Source organism: Platalea leucorodia (assembly GCF_965183815.1).
Source record: "Platalea leucorodia genome assembly, chromosome: 7".
NCBI lineage: Eukaryota > Metazoa > Chordata > Aves > Pelecaniformes > Threskiornithidae > Platalea > Platalea leucorodia.
The window spans coordinates 7,083,919-7,103,930 of record NC_138829.1 but is presented as its reverse complement, the minus strand read 5'-3'; the positions used below and the strand labels follow the sequence as shown (position 1 = coordinate 7,103,930).

Below are 20,012 nucleotides of genomic sequence, written 5' to 3'. Positions count from 1 at the left end.
ACAGCGTTGGGTTTCACATCAGTAACACTCAGCCAGATACTACTTCTATCCAGGAACAAAAATCATTCACTCCCATGGTATCACACTTGCTGACAATTTCCTTAGTCTAAACATTCTTCCTAGTCTTAAGATTTAAATGATTTACTCTAGGAATATTATATCTTAATAAATCTCAAATGGTTCCTTCACAGACAGATAGCAACAGGAACAACATAAAGAAGCTACAAGGAGCTAATGTTATCTCCACACCACATCATGACTCAAACACATGAATCCTTAAACAATATTTTTATGCACTGGCTAATGGAATGTACATAAAATGTCATAAAAATCACATTTTATGTACATTCCCCTGGATCTTCTAAATAACCTACCACCACCAGCATTTTTTCAGGGATTACATATTGTTTACATGGACTTTACACTTTGCAATTTGTCGTCCTTTCAATGCAGAGCACTGTAGTTAAGCATGTTTAAATTTTACACAGGTTTATTTCTTATCCTAGCATTTTTAATTGAAATTTGTATCGTGTGACTAAAACTACAGAGATCAGTAAGAATTCAGCAACAAAGCAGTGTCCAAAAAGAGCTTAATTTTCAAAAGAAGAAATGAGACTACAGGTTGCATCATTTAAAAACAGTTACAGATGATACACCGATGTTTCAAAAAAATATAAAAGTGAGGTACAACTTATGCAAATAGAGGAGCAAAAATTACAAAGGGCCACATGCAATGGTAAAAATAAATGTTGTTTGGCTCACGTGCAGCTATGCTAAGCCACAATTGTCTTGACTTCAAACATGGTTACTATTAAAGTCTTTTAAATGAGTTGCAGGTCTGCAGAGACAAAATGAATACAATTATTTTACAGTACTGCCCATTCCAAAACTTGCTTATTTAATAGCACAACCTGCATTATTCAATCACTTAATTCCAATGCAGTTCTGCTTAGCCAATTACATTAAAAAAAATATTTTTACATCAGAATAGACTCGAACATGTAAAAATTAAGTCAATAGTAATGTCAATATTTTAGTAAGAAATCCGTTATTGTTAAATGACTTATATTTAGGTCATCTTCTGAAAGCAGCTGCTTTATATTCCTAGTTCCACTAGAAAGGAAAAGTGCAATAAGATCGCTTATTGACAGCTGCATTCAAAAACATACCAGTTACATAAGTTTGCAAATTACGCCGTGCCAGAGTTAAATATCTAAGCATTTTAACGACAGTTCTTAAAATGCTATCTCAGCAAGAATGACTCAACTTCACTGCATAAGCTGCACTCCAGATAAGAAGCAACTAGCTTGATTTTATAGAAAAAACTTTTTTGTATGCTGCTTTAATTCAAATTGCACTGAGTGAGTTCTGCTTGTTTAGACCTGCAAGCTTTACCAGTCATTTGGCATTTCCACCTCTCCTCCTCAGTTTCAACAAAAGTATCTCAAGCTTACCTATAGACAGTTAAGTAAATACTTGGAAAACAGGTATAGTTTTCTACTGTACCTCAAGGGGAGAGATTTACCAGACAACCACCAACCAAAGGACTAAACCTATTAACCAGAGCTAGGCCTGGTCTGTATACGAGAAAAACATGGCTATGCCAGAAGAGTGTGAGAGTACAGACCAGCTCTCTCCAGCAGAAGCTACGCTTATCAGAGAGTTTTATCAGATATCCATGTCTGTGAGGAAAACATTAATAACTGGCATGATGCATCAGCAAGTCTTTTACTCTTAGCCCAGTCTCATGTATAAAAGGGAGACCCAGAACGGCCTGGAAGGGAGAGCTTTAGGAGCAGCTGTCCCTACCCCAGTGAAAAATGCCAGTACACCTATCAAAGTTGTTTTCCTTCAACACCTTTCCTCCGATTGTTACTTGACTGGATAGGTAAAACGCAAAACTTCCCTGACCCATGTTTTTCCCCCATCGCCTGTCTCTGATGTTATTCATAGAAAAACTATGAATAGTAACAGAAGGGAAGCTATCAGAGAAGAAACGCGGATAGAACTTGCACAATTCTTGGTCATTTGGCAATTCACACAGGGTCCAGCAGCCGTCTTGTTTCAATTTCACTAGTCCTTCACAAATCCTGCTTCAGCCACCTAACCACTGAAATGGTACAGGTACAGGCTCAGGAAAGTGCTACACGGGCTCATATTTGGAAAGTCACTTCCTAGAGCCACAAGTTAGAACTTCTACTTTAAAAAATGATTCTACTTACTCTGATGCTAAGCATCACAACCTAAGGAAAACATATCAACTACCTTCGAACCTACTGCTCTCAGGACCTAAAACTGCCTTCTGCTTAAAAAATACAATTTAAAAATTCCTTTGTATGACATATAGGACCTTAAGCCTTGAGGTTACCACACAGGCCATCTGAACGACCAGCACTTTCTCATTTGACAAACGGTACAACTCAAAAAAAAAAAAATTAGTTCCTCACAAGTACTACTGTAAACTTAAACGTTAGTTTTGCAACAACAAAATTTTGCCATACGCATGGCAACATCGAAATATTTTAATTGTACTAAATAGATACAGATCTATAACAAACAGATGTCTACAAAATCAATTCTTCTGAACTATTAACCTGCAGACAGTCTTAAAGCTATATCATATCTACTCTAATACATGCTAATGCAATAAAAAGGTCAGATGTATGCTCAGAACCCCTGGCATTTAATGTGCGAGCCCAATTATCCAGTACGTCACGGGACAACTTTTTAATTGAGGAGAGCGTTTTCTTCTATCCACTTTTAACGCGCACGCTGTGACAGATCACAGACCGTCAGCGTAACCTTCGCTCACGACATTGTTTTCGAAGGCAGCGAAATCTCTCTCAAACTTTAAACGCCTGAAGGGCGTTGGGAAGGGAAAACCGCCCGCTGCATAATAATGTCACTATTTGGGGAGCGCTTGATGCTCCGACCCTCGCTAGGGTGGGGTGCTTTATAAATAGATGCGTGGTTGTTTTTTTTTTTTTTTTTTTTCCCCAGTGCCGTGCCCCAAGCGTTTGGGTGGCGATGGGAGAGGAGGCTGTTTATAGCCATTATTAAATGAACTCTGAATCGGCCAAGGAAAGGGCGGGGGGGAAGAAGGGAGAAAAGGAAAGCTGCTGCTACCTGAGCCAGGCCCAAACCCCCCTGCTCGCCCTCCGCCTCCCTTTCTTCCCCCATGCCCAGCCCCAAGGGGCTGCCGTGCCACCCCCCAAGGCGCCTGCAATGCAGGGGCTGCGCCGCGGAGCCCCGCGGCCAGGCCACCGCCAGCCCCGGGGCCCCGGCAGCAGCATCCCCAGCAGGCTCGCACCGCGCCGCCCCCCTTCCCGTTTCCCTCCCTCCGACCCCGGTACCGGCCGCCGCCGCCGGGGATGCCGCCTCGCTCCTCACCCGGGCTACCGGGACGACCCCCCCCAGCGCCGCCGCCCTCCCCTCTCAGGCCCTGCGCAGGCCCCCCCCCCCCCCCCCCCGCCTGTTTACAGGCCCCGGGGCCCAGGCGGCGGCGGACGCGGCCCTCCACCGCCCCGCCGTAGCCCGGCCCCGCCGCCGCCACCCCCTCAGCCCGCCTCAGCCCGGCCCGCACTGCGCAGCGCCACTTACCCCCCCCCGGGCCGCGGCGGTCGACGCCGGCTGTGGCGGACAGGGCCGCGCTCCGCGTTCCCGAAGGTGCGTGGGGGCAGGGAGGCCGGGGGCAGGCGGGGACGTCCGCGGTGGGGCCGGCGGCGGGCGGGCCGGCCGGGGGAGAAGGGGAAGGAGGGGGAGAAGGAGGAGGAGGAGGAGGGGGGGGGGGCACCCGGCTGGCGGCCTCGCCTCAGTTCATTCACAGGCGGCGGCTGTGGAGGGCGGCTCTCTGCCCAGGGGGAGCCCAGCGCTCATCTCGCCTCCGCTCCTCCTCGCTCGGCCGCCGCCGGCGGCCCCCCCTCCCCGGCCCCCTCCCGCCCGAGCTCGGCGCAGCGCCGTCCGCCCCCCGCCTCTCGCTCTCTCCGCACACACACGCACACGCACTGCGCCGCTGCCGCCGCCGCCTCCCCTCTGCGCAGGCGCGCCGGGCGCCGCCGCCGCCGCGGGGGGGGGGGGGAGGAGGCGGGAGCGAGTGCGCGCGCGCGCCCCCTCACCCTTTCCCTCCTCGCCGGGGGCGCGTGCGTGCGTGCGCAGGCGCCGGCCGCCCCTCCCGTTAAAAAACAAAAAAACAAAAAACCCAAGAAAAACCACCAAAACGCGACAAACGCCGCTTTTCAGGGTAAAAAACCCGCCTCTGGCGTAGCGGGCGGGATCCCCGGATGTTGGGGCTGGGAGAGCTGAAATAGGCGGCGGGGGGGGCGGGGGGCGCGTGACGGAGCGAGGCCGTTAGGGGTATTACATCACCCTCCCTCCCGCCCCCCCCGCGCCGGGCCGCACTGAGCGTGCGCGGAGCGCGTGGGAGAGGCACGAGTCGGGCGGGTGGGGGGGGCGAAGACGTCATCGGCACCGCCCCTTTCCCTGAGGGGAGAGGCCGGGGCGGCAGCCGGCGGTAGAGGCGCTCAGGCCCGGGCCCGGGCCCTGGACCTGGACCTGGACCTGGACCTGGACCTGGACCTGGACCTGTGGCAGCAGCAGCGGCGGCAGCGGCAGCAGCTCGCGGTCGCTGCTCGCCTGAGGCCGAGGGATCGGGGGGGCAGCGGTGCCCAGGCCGAGGCCCTGGCGGGCCCAGCCGCAGCGGCCTGCCTCGTCTCCCTGAGGAGGCGGCCGCCGTGCGCGGGGAGCAGCGCCTGTCGCTCCGGGGACAGGCCGAGGAGAAGCCACCCTGGTCGTGTCCCGTCCCCCAGAGCCGCGGGCAGGCGCAGGGACACGCTGGGGTATCCTCCTACCCGGCTAAAGCAGAGCCCTGCAGGCTGCCCTGCTGAAAGCACAACTGCTGGCAAAATCAGCAGCGGATTACCAGTAATGAACGCATAATGGGTTTAATAATCCCATGATTTTCAGATACCCTTTGATGGAGGCTGGCCTGTTGACAAAGGGGACGGGAGTATGTTCAGGGAGCGACTCCCCCCCGCCAGTCTGCAGGGAACAAATTGGGCAAGCTAATAAACAAACCCCTATTTTGTTTAATAGGGGGAGGATGCTCAAGGGGGCTGCGGTGGGAGCGGGGCCTGGCTGGGAGAGGGGTGACTGGGGGGGGTCGCACACAACGCTCCGTGTGGCTAATTCCACCGAGCCAGGCTTAAATCGCGGGGCTGGGGATTTTTGAAGGTGGAGTGACTGCGACAAGGAGTGCTTTTAAAGGGAGGATTAGAGATGCAGAGTAGTTTTGAGGCTGTGAAGAAGGGATTGACTACAGAGGGAGAGATACTGAAGAGGGCTGGGGAAGGGTGAAGTGGGTACTTAGCTAAAGAATCGGGAAGGTTGTCGACTTTAGATAGTTTCCATCGTTAAGAGCGATCAGAGCAAACAGCCATAGGTTAAGGTTTCCCTAAACTGAATGTTTGGAATGCCCTCAAATTGCTGGTTATGTTCCCCCAGCCATTGTAGATACCAATCAGTGCAGCTCCAACCCGAGTGTGCCAACGACTGAAGACAGTTAATGAGGGCTCTTGCACACATAAACCCTACAAAACCAGCAAAGCCCTACCCTGAGATAGCGAAAAAAGCTGTAACAAATATAACAAAACCTCATCGTTGTGGGGCCTTCCTGTAACAGATAAAGTGACTGTATTTCAGTGTGATTACAAAATCCCCAGTTTCCATTGCTGACTGTGACTGAACGGTATGTTTGGAGCCGATCTCGCTGTATTCAGCCTAATCGTGTTTGTTAGCATGATACTGAACGCCGCTCAGTAGTGCTCGATGTCGTGTTAACCGTTTCAGGCCTTTGAATTGTAGTTAAACGCAATAAAATTTGTTAGTGGAAACAAACCTTTAGGGAGATTGAAATGCAAAATACTCTGAAAATATGTTGCGGGGGGGGGGGGGGGGGGGCAGAATACCTGCAGCGTATTCCACAAGAAAAGGGACATTGGGAAGGTCATGGAGTAATTCCCATAATCTTCGTCAATGCAAGTTTGAATTTCCTCTTGGTATCCAAAGACAATTAGTTACAATTTTGATGCAGTTCAGATTTTAAAAACTGCATTTCTTTTTTTCCCCCCCAAGAACTTCTACAATATATAGACAAGGTAGAGACTACGCAGAATTGTTCCTGTAGGCATGTGCCATGCTTCTTTAACCTCTACACTGAAACATAAATTTAATTTTTCACCCTCCTTTTCCACTTCAATAAATCTCTCGTAACACTTTGAATTATACACAATTGTGGATTTCATTTAGATTCTATGTTAGCTACAGCTGGGGTTTTGTGTGTGTGGTTTTTTTTAAATGAAAGTGAATGAAAAACATGGCCCAGCTTTTTTGTGATGCCCTAGTTTTAAGCTGCAGGAATGTAATGACAGCAGAGAGTTTGCTGCTGTCATTTTCTATTTATATGTTTTTCTTGGGAAATTGGATGGAGTCAAATTACCACAGTATTTTCTTAAAGTGTAATTTTTATTTAGTTTGCTAGTTCTGCCTGGCCTGTTGTACTGATGATGGTAATAAATATTTACAAGAAATTCAAACATTGCATTTAATTAGGATAAAACAGCTGTGTGCAACGTATGCCTCGACTATGCATATTTGTAGCCGATGAGACTACATCTCCCAGCATACAACTCTATTTTCCCTTTAGCTGTAGCTCAAGATGGGCTACAGCTGATTGGGACCTGTAGTCGCTAGAGTCATGGGCACCACAGTCGAGGAGGCACTAACAAGAACCACCGTGAAACTCTTTCAGCACTGCATCATAAACCATGAGGGAATTATTGGGAAGAATGATATTTCACTCTTTGCAACAAGAAAAGTCTATTAGCATAATAAAGCATATTTAAAATGATGTGCTGTTCCACAGGACGTTTTTAGAGAGTATTATTTTTAGAGGATTTTTTTTCTGCTTCCTGTTTAAAAAGCTTTAAAAAAGTCTTTAGATGGATGGTAGTTGCCAAGAGTATTTCTAAAAAAATCTGTGTGTCTAAATAAACAGATATTTACCACGTATGCACACTTGGTTATTGCAGGCAGGAGGATGATTTTGTCCAGTGTATTCACTGAAACTGTCAATTTAGAAAATTCCACACTTTGTCCAATGAAGCTGTTCCCAATGACATAATTTCCCATAAAAAGAGAATACGGAACTGCAGTTGCTTCTGGGATCACATGGCAATTTAACTGTGTTTTGGAATAAGTTTCCATCGTAATGGCCTTATTCTGTATGAGTCTGCTGTCATCTCTGCGTGTTGGTGTTGCCCAATGCTCCTTTTAACTCTTTCAGTTTTAATACCAGTTGGTTAAACTTCTTTTATTATAAGGTATATCATGAAGTGTTGGAATTTTGGCTGTATATTCTTTAAAGAGGGGACAAATATTAACTGTTGTGTTGCATGATTTAGATTTCTGGATCCCTAAGTGAAAAAGCTGTACTTCTTTCAGTGCCTCACGTGTAGTTTATTCAACAGGTCAGGAAAAGCAGAGCCTTTTGGTTTCAGTTTCCCTTACTCATCGTCCCTGTTTCTCTTATTGTCTACCGCAAGTATTTGACATATATGGGAAATAATGTATTTGAAGTTACTCTGCAGCCTAAAAAGCTGCTGGACCGTGGGAGTTTGTTTTGTTTGCAGTAGGATTTATATCACCTCATCTAAATGTTAGACGTATAATCAAGCTGTTTTCCAGGCTGTCTTGGTTCAGCAGAGAGAGAGAGGCACCTTCAGGTGATCATTACTCCCATTAGACATTGGTGTCTAAAGCAGGTTGGGTGAGTTGCCTTCTGAAGGTGACTTTTTCTCTCCTGTAGTTTCTGTGACTACAGAAGAAGCTGAGATGACCACCTAGACTAGACCCTTAATTTTTAGATGGCTAAAATGAGTTAATTACCTGTGGTGCTTAGAGGTTATCTAATAGAAATCTTCACATTAATGACACGTGTGGCCTGTAATAGCGTGATCATGAACTTGCCAGGGTTTTATACGTGGCTTGTGAAGTACTGATGCCCTGCCCCATCTCCTCCAGCGGGCTGTACCTATTTTTGGAATCTAAAAGCCAGCTCGATGACTATGCTGCAGGCTTTACGTCTTCTTGGTACTATTCCTGCAACACCCTGGTGTGATGACATCTGTAGGTATCTGCTCAGGCAGCTGTGCCATTGGGAACTCCATAAAATGCCAGTACTGTAGCTATGATTAATAACCACATGATGTTTAAATCATCAAAAGCGCACACCTAGGGTGTATCCTGTATCCAAACTGAATTTATCTGAAAGATGTCACAAAGACTTTGGACTTTTGAAGAACATGGTATGCCAACGTCCCACATTCTTGAGATGTAGCAGTTCTGATAATATTTGCTTTCTGCTAGACTCTTGAAAAGTGCTATGCAAGCTGCCACACTTTGCCCCCCCGAGATGAGATTTATGCTCTCCTGATAGCTTTTTAAAACCACATTCAAACATTTAGGACATTTGTTAAAAACAAATGCTAGTAATTTTCAATCTACGAAATTCGGTGCAAAATCATTAGGACATCACAATCTGGTTTTCTTATTCTAGCTGTAAGAGACAGAAAGCAATGCTCAGTCATGAGTTTTGTTTTTCTGGTGAGAATTTGCTGATGGAAGTAACCTGCAATTCAGGAAAATCAGCAAAAGCAAAGTACAGTAAAGACCTAAATATCAATAGAGGGAAAATTCTTTTATGCTGAAAATTAATATAAAGCTTTATTCTAGAATATTGTTATTATTTTTCTCCTGCCGTTTTTCTCTTATTTATGTAGGAGAAATATGGGAAAAGCATGGGACCTCCCAATTTCTACAGAAGTCCAAAACTTACACAAAACTAAGAAGACAAAAATTCTGACAGCTCAGGAAGATAAATGCAGTTCGTCAAGGTTTTCAGAGCTCATCTGCAAATCACCTGCATTGCACGTGGTTCCTTCTGTCTGTACCAAAATGTCACTGAAGACCTAGTGGCCTGGAAAATTTGCTTTTCATGTGAAATGTGGAAATTAAAAAGAACGTCAATATAGTCTACAAGCATTTTACAGAAAATAAAAAATGAGGGGAAAAGAAAGAACCATTTAAATATTGGGTTCTTTTTTCTGCTCCCTTTAGAATCTCAGCTGCCTCAGTAGTTGAAATGGAAAAGTCTTGCTAGAAAGCCGGTGTGTCCTGAACCTGTTGTATAGGAAGGGACAAAACAGACAGGCGTGATGCCTGAAGAAGCGCTGGCATGGCATTCCAGGGTGCGCCAATTCATTTTGTCCCCTGTGCTGTCTACCAGATTCATGATGGTACGATGTAAATGGTCTCACTGGGACCAGCTGCATTGCTCTTCAATGCAGAAACCATGAATCAGCTTAAAGTGACGTTAGTAGGAAACGTAAGTTGATTTGAAGTATTCTAAAGGCTGGGTCGAATTCACACGCGACAAGACTCCAGCACAGATACCTTTCTACGGTTCTTTCCAACCTGAAGGGGATACACTTTATTGACTCTTCATCTGTCGGTGGTGACTGCTTAAAAAGGCTTTGTGTTTGCTGAAAGTTTAGTTTTCTTGACAAGATCTTCTTTTGCTATAAGACAAGCTGTGAAGTAGAGAACAACCAGAATATTTTATCAGCTAGGCTTTAGCCTTTTCCGTTCATTAGATGGTTCTTCTGTTTTAAAAACGTGAGGGTATATGTAAGTTGCTGTTTTCATTTGCTATTAGTAGTCCGTGCATGAAGGCCTGTATCCTCACTGAAGTCAGTGACAAAGCTTCCATTGACCTCAGCGTTGCAGGATCAAACCCTTAGTCATTAGCATGTTGTAAAAACGGCTGTTATCCCAGCCAATTTTCATGGGCCTGCCTACAATTGTCAGTTGTTTAACCTAAAAATTAGCTTAGCAATCACAGCTAAAATTACATGTCAGACTGTTGATGCAGAAGAATACTTCATACTGAGTCATCAAGAGTCTTATGATGCTCTTAGAGTTTTATAATTATTAACATTCAAGCGAGAGATTCTGAAATTCGATAAAGACTGGAATTTCCAGATGTGAAGGAGATTAGTTCTGATGAGAGAATAAGATTTATATTCTGTAAACTCAATTTTTTGTGTTGCTACTCCTTCTTTAAATAGCCGGTTCTAGTCGCCTCCGTTGTACAACCAAACACAACTTACTTTTTGCTAAATTTGTTCATATAAACCTGCTCAATCAGTTGTCTCTTTTAACAAGCCTGTTATCTGGGACACAGCTGAGGAGATAATTTTTTTTTTTGGTGTCAATTAAACAGTGAAATGAAACTAAAAGCAACATGTCAGAATCAAATAGCTGAGCTGTCGGGATACGTGAAATACGAACATTGCTCAGTATTTTGCAAAATAGGTTTTACACAGTACCAAGGACGCTGGAGAGTCCAAGATTTAAAGGATAATCTTGTTCTGAAGCTGGATTTTGCCACTTACGCCTTTTTTAGTTGACAACATAACTGAACTTTAAATTCAGTTTCATTACATAGGTGCTGATGTGGTATGACTGTAAGAAGTCAAGACATTGTTTCATGTTTGCTGGCATAAGGGACGTGACAAAAATGGATATGAGATCACAAGCTATATGTGATGGTTTTCTTAGGAAAGCAGAAGAAGTAGTAACGTGGATTTTTAGCATTTTAATGACAACACCCGCCCCCCCGATGATGTTGTGTTTCTTTGGGGATGGTGCAGAACGAAATATTAGCAAAGCAATCAGGGCCTTTATGAAAAGAACCTGCTTGTTGTGCAGTTCCAGCTCAGAGTTTCAGGAGGAGGAACCTACCAGGGAACGAAAATCTCATATTCCAGGTCATATTACGTATTTTGTAGAACACTGAAGTGCAAATAATGTGGTGCAGCTTCGTATCAGAGGATTACTCAAAACATGGATACTACTTGGAGATAATCCAAGTCTCCACCCTAAACAGAAAGGTATCCTTCCTTCTCAGGAAATTTCAGTTGATCCAATGGATTAGGAGTTCAACTACTTCTTGAGAGATTTGGAAATGTGATTTCTTTTAAGGATGTGAAATAGGTTTGTTTTCTTGCTTGTTTTCATTCATTGTACTCTATCACTCATGTATTTATTATGATAAATCTATGTTTCCATTATATTTGTGTGTGTAAAGGCATACATTATATTTTTACAAACACATTTATTTTTTGCATTTTTTAACCTTTATAGGCATAATCGAAATAATTGGCTAGTACTTGACATTTATCACGTCGTATTCTAATTACTCCCTTGTGTTGTTTTACTCTGTTTCATGTTCAAGATAAATAATATAATCCCTTGTAAGAGACAAGATAAGGAGGAGGAAAAAAGCTTGTCTTACAAAGATGAGACAAACCATGAGATGAAAAAGGGAAAGCATTGGTGATGTTAATTCACAGCAGCCTGCCGAAAATGGGATTGGAATCATTAGCTCACTGTACAGAGGTCACAAGATTGCCATTCTATGACACAAATTTCAATTAATATAGACAGTGTCTCAACATGAAAGCAGCAGTTGACCTGAGCTGAACCCAAGTTGAGATGAGAGGCTCACTACCAATGACAATTAGCAAATAGGAATTTTCCTGCGAGTGCAAACTGAAAGGCAAAGTTCCATCCCTTCAGAGCACTGCGCAAACACTTCATCCTGCTGCTAACTCTGGCTCGAATTTGTGAATACTCAAAGATAGCGGTTGTGGAATGCTTCGTTCTCATCTCGCTGTGAAGGCAACCTACTGAGAAACCCCCAGTGAAAAACCCCACCACCCTGATGCAATTTCTAATGCTGTCTACAAAAATGAAGTTTGGGATCTTTTCTGAATACGAATCCTAAAAGCGCTGAAGTTGATCCAATGCCTTTCAAGTTAAACTCAAGGTTCCCACTGAGCTCAATGAGTCTGGATTGGGTTTAAATTTCTTCTTTGCTTGGGGAAGCATTAGTACTGTCAAAATGACTTTCATCAGTTTAAGCTGGATTAATGATACGGTAGTCATTTATCATACAATCATAGAATAATTTTGGTTCGACGGGACTTCTGGAGGTCATCTAGTTCAACCTCTGGCTCCAAGCAGGTCCAACGAGATGGGGTTGCTCAGGTCTTTGTCCAACAGAATTTTTAATATCTTTGAGGATGGCAATTCCACCTCTCTGGGCACCTGTTTTTGTGTTTCCAGTCAGAATTTCCTGTGTTGCGATTTGTGTCCGTTGTCTCTTGTCATCACCGTGTACCTCTGAAAAGAGTCTGCAGTTGAAGAGAGCAATAAAATCGCCCGTTATCCTTCTCTTCTTACAGCTGAACGAAGACGGCTCTCTAAGTTTCTCTTCATCTTGGTGGCCCTCCACTGCACTTTCTCTAGCATGTCGAGGAATTTACTTACCCAGGAAAGGTAACAGGAGGTTGCTTACATAGCTTTGATTTAAATACTTGTGGCTAGTGTCTTGCCTGTTGCTGTGTCATAGAAAATGTTTTTTAACATCATTAAAAAACTCAGCTATGCAAAATAAAATGTTAGTATCTTTTGTGACTCTCCTGAAAGGAGGCTGTAGCGAGGTGGGGGTCGGTCTCTTCTCCCCAGTAACAAGCGATAGGATGAGAGGAAACGGCCTCAAGCTGTGCCAGGGGAAGTTTAGGTTGGAGATTAGGAAAAACTTCTTCACCGAAAGGGCTGTCAGGCACTGGCACAGGCTGCCCAGGGAAGTGGTTGAGTCCCCATCCACTGGAGGTATTTAAAAGAAGGGTAGATGTGGTGCTTAGGGACATGGTTTAGTGGTGGGCTTGGCAGTGCTGGGTTAAGGGTTGGACTTGATGATCTTAAAGGTCTTTTTCAACCTTAACGATTCTGTGATTCTGTGACACCTGTGCTACCATACACAGAAAGCTGATGGATCCTCAACAGAGCACCCGGTTGCTTGCAGTCATGCTTAATGTCAAGTGAAAATTGACCTCAGAGCTACTTTTTCTTGGTTTTGGTTACCAGAAAGGGATTGCTGGAGTACCAGGTGCACCAAACTTACCCTCTCCCAGCACCAGCATGTCCCCTCCGTCAGCTGCTTAGGAAAGCACTGCGCTCTAATTCACTTCTCTGACACCCAGGGATTTTCCCAGATGAATAATTAGATCAGCTCTCTGTTTTAGTGTGTTGCTGGAATGGAAGATAATACTTAGCCACTGTATCTCCTTACCTCTTTACCTCCTTAAAATATGTACTGTCTAAGCAGGACTACTGCCTATGACTTTTGTTAACTGAGATACACAGAAAAAAAAAGTCCCCCGTAGCGTATGCTTCTAGAGCTCCTTACATAATATCTTCATTAACATGCCAATCACAGGGTTCTGCTAAGAGCCAGGGCAGGCTGTGATCAGCGTTTTAGGTCGTGTTCACTTTCGGACTTTTTGCCTGAGAAATTCCACAGGTTCACATGCTTGATTATGCAATTATTTTCTTGAATTCATTAAAAAACTCCCTCCATGCTCAGTTTACAGCCCCAACACCGATCTTCCTCATAACTTATATTCTGATAGTAAGAGGTTTAGAAACAGAAAGCTAGATTTTTCTCTTAAAAATGTTGATAATGAAAATTCTCTGGTATTTTGTGTTTTGCTTTGGGAAGACCAGCAGAGGGTGCCTGAGAGAGAGCGAGCAAACCCCGTCCCAAATTTGTGCTGGAATTGTTAACAATATGAGTGTAAAAAAAAGAAACTTTAATTTAGTTCTCTATTAAAAGCGAAGAGGAATAGATTAATGAAAATGAAGGGAAACTAACTGCCTTCAGAAAACTGCACTATTAAGAGGCTGTCAAAAAAGTAGTACTAATAATTAAGGAAAAAAATAATTTGGGGATTAGGAAAGGAATTTTAGTTATCTGATTCTGTCATTAGCTAACGGCGACTAAAGGACTGGTTGCCTGAAGTATCTTCTCATGGGTTGGGAGACATTCCCTCCCTAAGCTACTCCGTACGCTGCCTCTGTGTGAGGAGGCGGAGGAAGAGAACATCTTTCAGTGGAGGATCCAGAGCAGGTTCCTAATTTATGTTCGCTGGCCACCCCCTACGATGGAGTTTGTTCTGCTGACTATAGCGGGTGCTCAGGGAGACGAAGCTCTGCAGAATCAGCCTTTTGGACACCACCTCCTTTTCTTCCTCCTATCCCTCACTTAACGTTAAGTGATGCAGGAGAGACAGTTTTTACTAGTTCCCTGTATGAGCAGTCTTTTCAGTACTAGTGCAATGAGTGAGCCTGCACAGAAAGGAACCTTTCTAGATTCATTACAACAGATTTAAATTGAATAAATATTGGTTTATGTATCTGTGTATGTATTTGGAAAAGTCCAAATGTGGAAAAGGGGGCACAAATCTTCCTGTTGACTTTGGTGACCTTGTAACCCAGCCCGGGATGACAGGCGCAGAACAGGGATCTAACAATCAGAATGTAAATATCAGTGATAATGCCTTCCTCTTCTTCACCGTCACGAGAGGTTTGTTCCATATCAAGAAAGCAAGAAAGCTTTTTTTAAAGAAAAACATGAAATACTTGCTTTCCCTCACTTATCCAGATATGATACATTCACATGGCATGGTACGTCAGATATGTTCTAGCCTTCACCTATAGGTATTCCTCTGAGGAAAAGTCCTTCATGTAGTTGTTCCTTGACTTCTTCTAATATTTCATTTGAATAATCGTGAAGAATGACATAATAGTAATGTCACACAAACAAAATGGCATTATCGTCAAATGGAGTTTTGTTCAATTCACCCGAACGTGTTCTGTATTTCTGTTATTTCTATAAACACAGGTGATTTAGTCATACCCCTTAGTGTAAACTAAAGAAAGTATGTTACGAAAAGGAAATGGATAATATGACTTAAGGACTCTGGGTTCCATCACTGTCCCATCATGCTAAACAAGTCTTATCTTCATATAAACGGCCCATCTCCTGCAGAAAAGGTTGATGTTTTTCTGGATTTCTCTTTTTATTATTTCTGAGTAAAAGTGCTCTTCATGTCAATAAACAGGAAGAGAAGTCAAAGTAGTGTGGCCTAGAGGAATGAGCAGAGCTCGGGCAGGCAGTCCTGAATAAAATTCACCCCTGTGTGAGGGACACATCTGGAAGTCACACTTAAGTCACATTCAAATATCCAGTTAGGTCAGTGAAGGAGACTTGGTGTGCAGGGGCTTGTTGTCTGGAGGCAAACATTGTCCTTTAAAAAGTAACATGCCCCTTTTAAACAGAGTTAACACAGGAGTCAATAAAAGCACGGGAAGCACTTTGCAAACAAAAAGCAAAGCCAAGCAGTTTATAATCTAATTGAAAAGTCATGGATGTGAAATTTGGAAGAAGGGCAGGGCCCAGCATAGCTGCAGGTGGCTGGGATCACTGCAGAGTTTTATAGCTTCAAACACAAGCGTGACACTGGGCAGAAGGTAGAAAATGGCTCTTACATCTTTTGCTGAGGAAATCCTTCCCAGGGCACGCCACAAAAAGTCACTGACGAACAACCGGGGGTCGTCTGCTTCTGTGTCTGAAGATGCTTCCTGGCTGTCTGAATAAGAATTGCCTTGCCACTGTGTCTTTTTATATTACTATTTTGTATTTTTCTGTGATGCTCTGTTGTTGTCAGACGTTTTTCTCTATTTTTTTTTTCTGAGGGAGGAAACAGTGAGGTGTAAGGAGGAAAGAAGAGGAAAGAATGATTTACTAACAGTTACACCACTTTAACTTAGAGTTTGCTTAGCTGAACAGTTGCGAAGAGTTGTGTGACTTTCTTTGCTATGTCTTTGCTACAATCTGTGGACTTTCTAGTCCTGAGACCAACTGGCCTGGCCTGGCTTGTGTCTGTAGCCCCCCTGACATATCCCACATTCCTTGGGAGAATGTGTGTGGGCAAAGCCGTACCATGAACCACGAGAACAGTTTGAAAGTACAGATGATCACATACCAGTGTACGACTCCACTCCTTGGCCCTGTTTGACTTACTGGTGTAGATGTACCTGGCAAAAACGTGATTTCTCTGGTTTACCTTCTGTTGTTTGGGAACAGGTAATGCAGTGGCCAGGAAGGCAGTACCTACAGTTTTATTTACTGTTTTAAAAACGGATAGAAGACACAGTAGTTCAACCTGCCCTAATTAGAACTAGACTCCCAAGTTTTAAACTGATGGGAGCTCACACACAAAACCTTAACTAAACAGACTGAAATGAAATGGATGCAAGGAGTAAGTAAAGTTAAGGAGAGATTTGAAGGAAGAAACGATGGAAGTTATTTCCTTCAAGTCTGTCTCTAAGTGTTCTGAGTAAGAAGGCAGGCAGAAAGGGCTAAAAACCATGAAGACTGCACAACATGCTAAAAGCTGAGATGAGAGGAGATTAGGGTAGCTAGGAATTCAGAGGCTTAAGTGCACAAAAACTCAGAGACTTGAACTCAAGAAGGTAATTCTGATGCAGTAAGCAGACAGCTTCTGCTCTTTGTAAGCAACAGGAAAAATTTCACTGACACAGTGACAGCAGAATTGTACTTCATATCAGCGTCGGATCAAAATGATTCCCACATTTAAAAGGCTCAAATGGATATCCCTTACCTAGGATAAATTTTTAAGTTTTCAATAAATGTTATTACAAAAGAGACAACATTTTATTAAATAATAATTTGCGGTTAAACGAGATGTAAAATAAAAACTAGAGAAAGAATGTATATATCCACTGTCTGATCAAACAGATTTATGTAAGAAGTACTTCTGGCACTCCGTTACATTTACGTGGGACTGTCTTGGCCTGGATGTGTGTGTGTTTGTCTCCTCTTCCAGCAGCACTAGACCATATGGCATAGGTAACATTCTGAAGCTGATAGCATGGAGTCAAAACTGTCCTTACTTCACTTGCATGCATTTTATGACGGATTCTCCTTAAAATTTTGTTTTCCTAAACAAAGCAAAGAGCTTTTCTCCTTAGAAGCTGTTCTGTTATGCTCACAGTGGAAGGGGAAATACAGGAAAAGGGAATATAGTGCTGCTCTAATTGCTATTCATTTTAATGTTATTGTACCTGCATAAATAATTTAGTGAAGTAAGAGCCTTTTTCAAACCTATGTTTCACACAGACACTGAAATAATCTCAGATAATTGCACTGGAGCTTTACTTACTCTAACATGGATCAAAGAAATTGCATCACAGTACTGTGGAAAATATTCACACCCATGCTCTCACAGTATTATTACCAGGGTTGGCATCAAGTCATCTGGGGCCCCCTTGTGAATATTCAAAGAGGAAGCACTTCACCCATAAATCTGTGAAAATTTACTCATTTTATAGAATCGTAGAATCACAGAATGGTTTGGATTGGAAGGAACCTTAAAGATCATCTAGCCCACCCCCCCCCGCCATGGGCACAGACATCTTTCACTAGATCAAGTTGCTCAAATCCCTGTCCAACCCAACCTTGAACTCTTCCAATGATGGGGCATCCACAGCTTTTCTGGGCAACCTGTTCCAGTGTCTCACCATCCTCACATAAAAGATTTCTTCCTTAAACCCAAACTAAATCTTTTCAGTTTAAAACTGTTGTCCCTTGTCCTGTCACTACAGGCCCTGGTAAAAAGTCTGTCTTTGTGTTTCTTATAAGCCCCCTCATATATTAAAAGGCTGCAATGAAGTCTCCCCAGCACCTTCTCTTCTCCAGGCTACTATTATCAACAGCAACTCTCTCAGCTTTTCTTCATAGGAGAGGTGCTCCAGCCCTCTGACCATTTTCGTGGCCCTCCTCTGAACTGCTCCAACAGGTCCATGTCTTTCTTGTGCTGGGGGCCCTAGAGCTGCATGCAGTGCTCCAGGTGGGGTCTCACCAGAGCGGAGCAGAGGGGGAGAATGTGGGCTGCCAGTGCACATTGCCTGCTCATGCCCAGTTTTTCACCCACCAGTATCCCCGAGTCTTTCTCTGCAGGACAGCTCTCAATCTATTCATCCCCCAGTTCCATTGTGCCATTGCACTTTTGCACAAGGTCTTCTCAATATTGCACAACTGGAGAAAAAGAAATATATAGAAACAGCAATCTAATAAAACATTTATTTCTGCCTTATTGCTTTGGAGACAGAAGGCAGCTTATCTGGCTTTTATTTACATTAAGTGGGTCAATATAATTTGTGTAACTCTTAAGAATAAGGCATGTTGTCATGTTATGTGCTGAATTTAATTGATCTGTTATCTGGTGCCACAGAGTCAACATGGGGAACCTCAGCAAGGTTCACAGCAGGGTGTGGAGCAAGACTGTGACCTCCCACATTCGTAACTATTTCTCATTTTGTTTTCAGAGCCTTGTACTTCAGCTTTACATTGGCTCTTGCACTTCACAACCACAGTTAAGTACTTTGTATAGATATCAGAATATGTTTACTGAACTCCAAAGTGCTGTCTGCATCAGTTATCACAGCACAAAGTGCAACAGAACTGTCATTCATTCTGTTGATGTTCAGGTTGACTTTGGTTGACTTTTAAAAACTGTTAGCAGTAATGGCCTCTTCAGAAAGTGAAAATTAGCTTCTCATGTGGAAACCAAGTTCAGGCATTAGAAGGAGAAATATCTTTGCTTGTCCTTGGGAATTTAGATGTTGGTCAAATTGAAGGGCTTCGTTATGATGTGATCCATTAAGATATGTTTCACTTTGCTTTGGTACTTTGTCAAACAGCTCTTTTCCAAGTAGTTGCTGTCTCTGAAGCAACAAAAAGAGCGTATGTGACTGTCAACACTCAAAGCTGTACTTCCAGCAAGGAAAATCAGAGCACTGCTGGCCATCAAGGTGAGACTGGACGCTGGCAACCCTGAACTCCCATCAGTCTTTTGCCCGTTGCTTTGGGGCTGAGAAGAGATCTCACAGTCTGGCATGATTCGGGTGGTTTACAGCAGCCGTATGTAAAAGCTGCAGCCTGTGGTAGCTTTGCTGCTTTCTAGCTGGTGGGGATCCCAAAAGGAATCTTTTTAATAGACTCGGGTGTGTATAATTAAGATAATTCCTTAAGTATATTTATCTGTCATCAAGATAATACTAATGAGATGAGCATATTTACTTTTTATAAGTTGGAAAACAGCAAGAATGGGCATTACCTTGTAAAGGACCTTGTACCTTTTTCCAGTGCTCTCCTTCCCATGCTCAGTCTGACACAGCATGCCTTCCCGCACTGAGCAGGCATTTCATGCCTGTCTTTTTGTAATCTTGGGGACAGGCAGTAAAAACCCCACTGATGGTGACTGTGCAGCTGTACAAATGCACAAGAACTCTGTAACTGAACATTTTTTTTTTAACAAACCTATTTTACTCAGTTTTGTTGTAAAAGAATGGTTGAAGCACAGAGTTACAGGATAAATTCTCACCGCTCACCAGTCACAGGATGCTGGGACCTCGTGAGCTTCTCCTACGCATCCGTTCTGCGCGCGGCCCGAGCTGCTGGATGCCTGTGTCTTCGGGGATAGCTGGGAAAATCCCCGCTAAGATTATGCTGTGCGGTGCAGTAAACGTCCTCTTGCAACTTTATCCTGCCTGTTTTGGTGTGTTGTGCTGCAGAGCTCCATGATCGCGTGTGCACCATCTGCACTTAGCACAAGGAGGAAATAAGACCTGGAAAATTTTTTTACCAGAGCTGATAAAGGTCTGACAGGGATGGACAGCTGAATTTTGCAATGAGAAAATTTGTACATCATGCCCTAATTTTCCACTGGAAAGTAAGGAAAACAGTTTAAATTACTTGCTATTTATTGATATTATTTGTGTTTTGTGTGGCATTAAGGTTCCATTATGCTATGCATTGTGCTAACACAAAATAGTTCTCAACTTGGTAAAACAAGAGAAAACAGGGAAATACAAAGAATACCTGTAACCGTGATGTATAACTGTGAACAGTCACAGTTCCTGTGATAGTCTCCTTCATAACCTCCAAAGGCCTGTTTGTATTCTGA

At 43.6% G+C, this 20,012-nt stretch overlaps 1 protein-coding gene across 3 annotated transcripts in view; it reads right to left on the bottom strand.

Annotated features, from left to right (window-relative positions):
• PPM1A (protein phosphatase, Mg2+/Mn2+ dependent 1A) overlaps positions 1-3,999 on the bottom strand; it is a 29,247-nt gene extending 25,248 nt beyond the window's left edge. For 2 of the 3 annotated variants that reach the window (XM_082316666.1, XM_082316664.1), the window contains exon 1: positions 3,601-3,999. The gene's annotated coding sequence lies outside the window, so the exon portion shown is untranslated. The remainder of the gene's footprint in view (positions 1-3,600) is intronic. The other variant, XM_082316665.1, reaches the window with a different exon arrangement.
• Between the last annotated feature and the right edge of the window lie 16,013 nt (positions 4,000-20,012).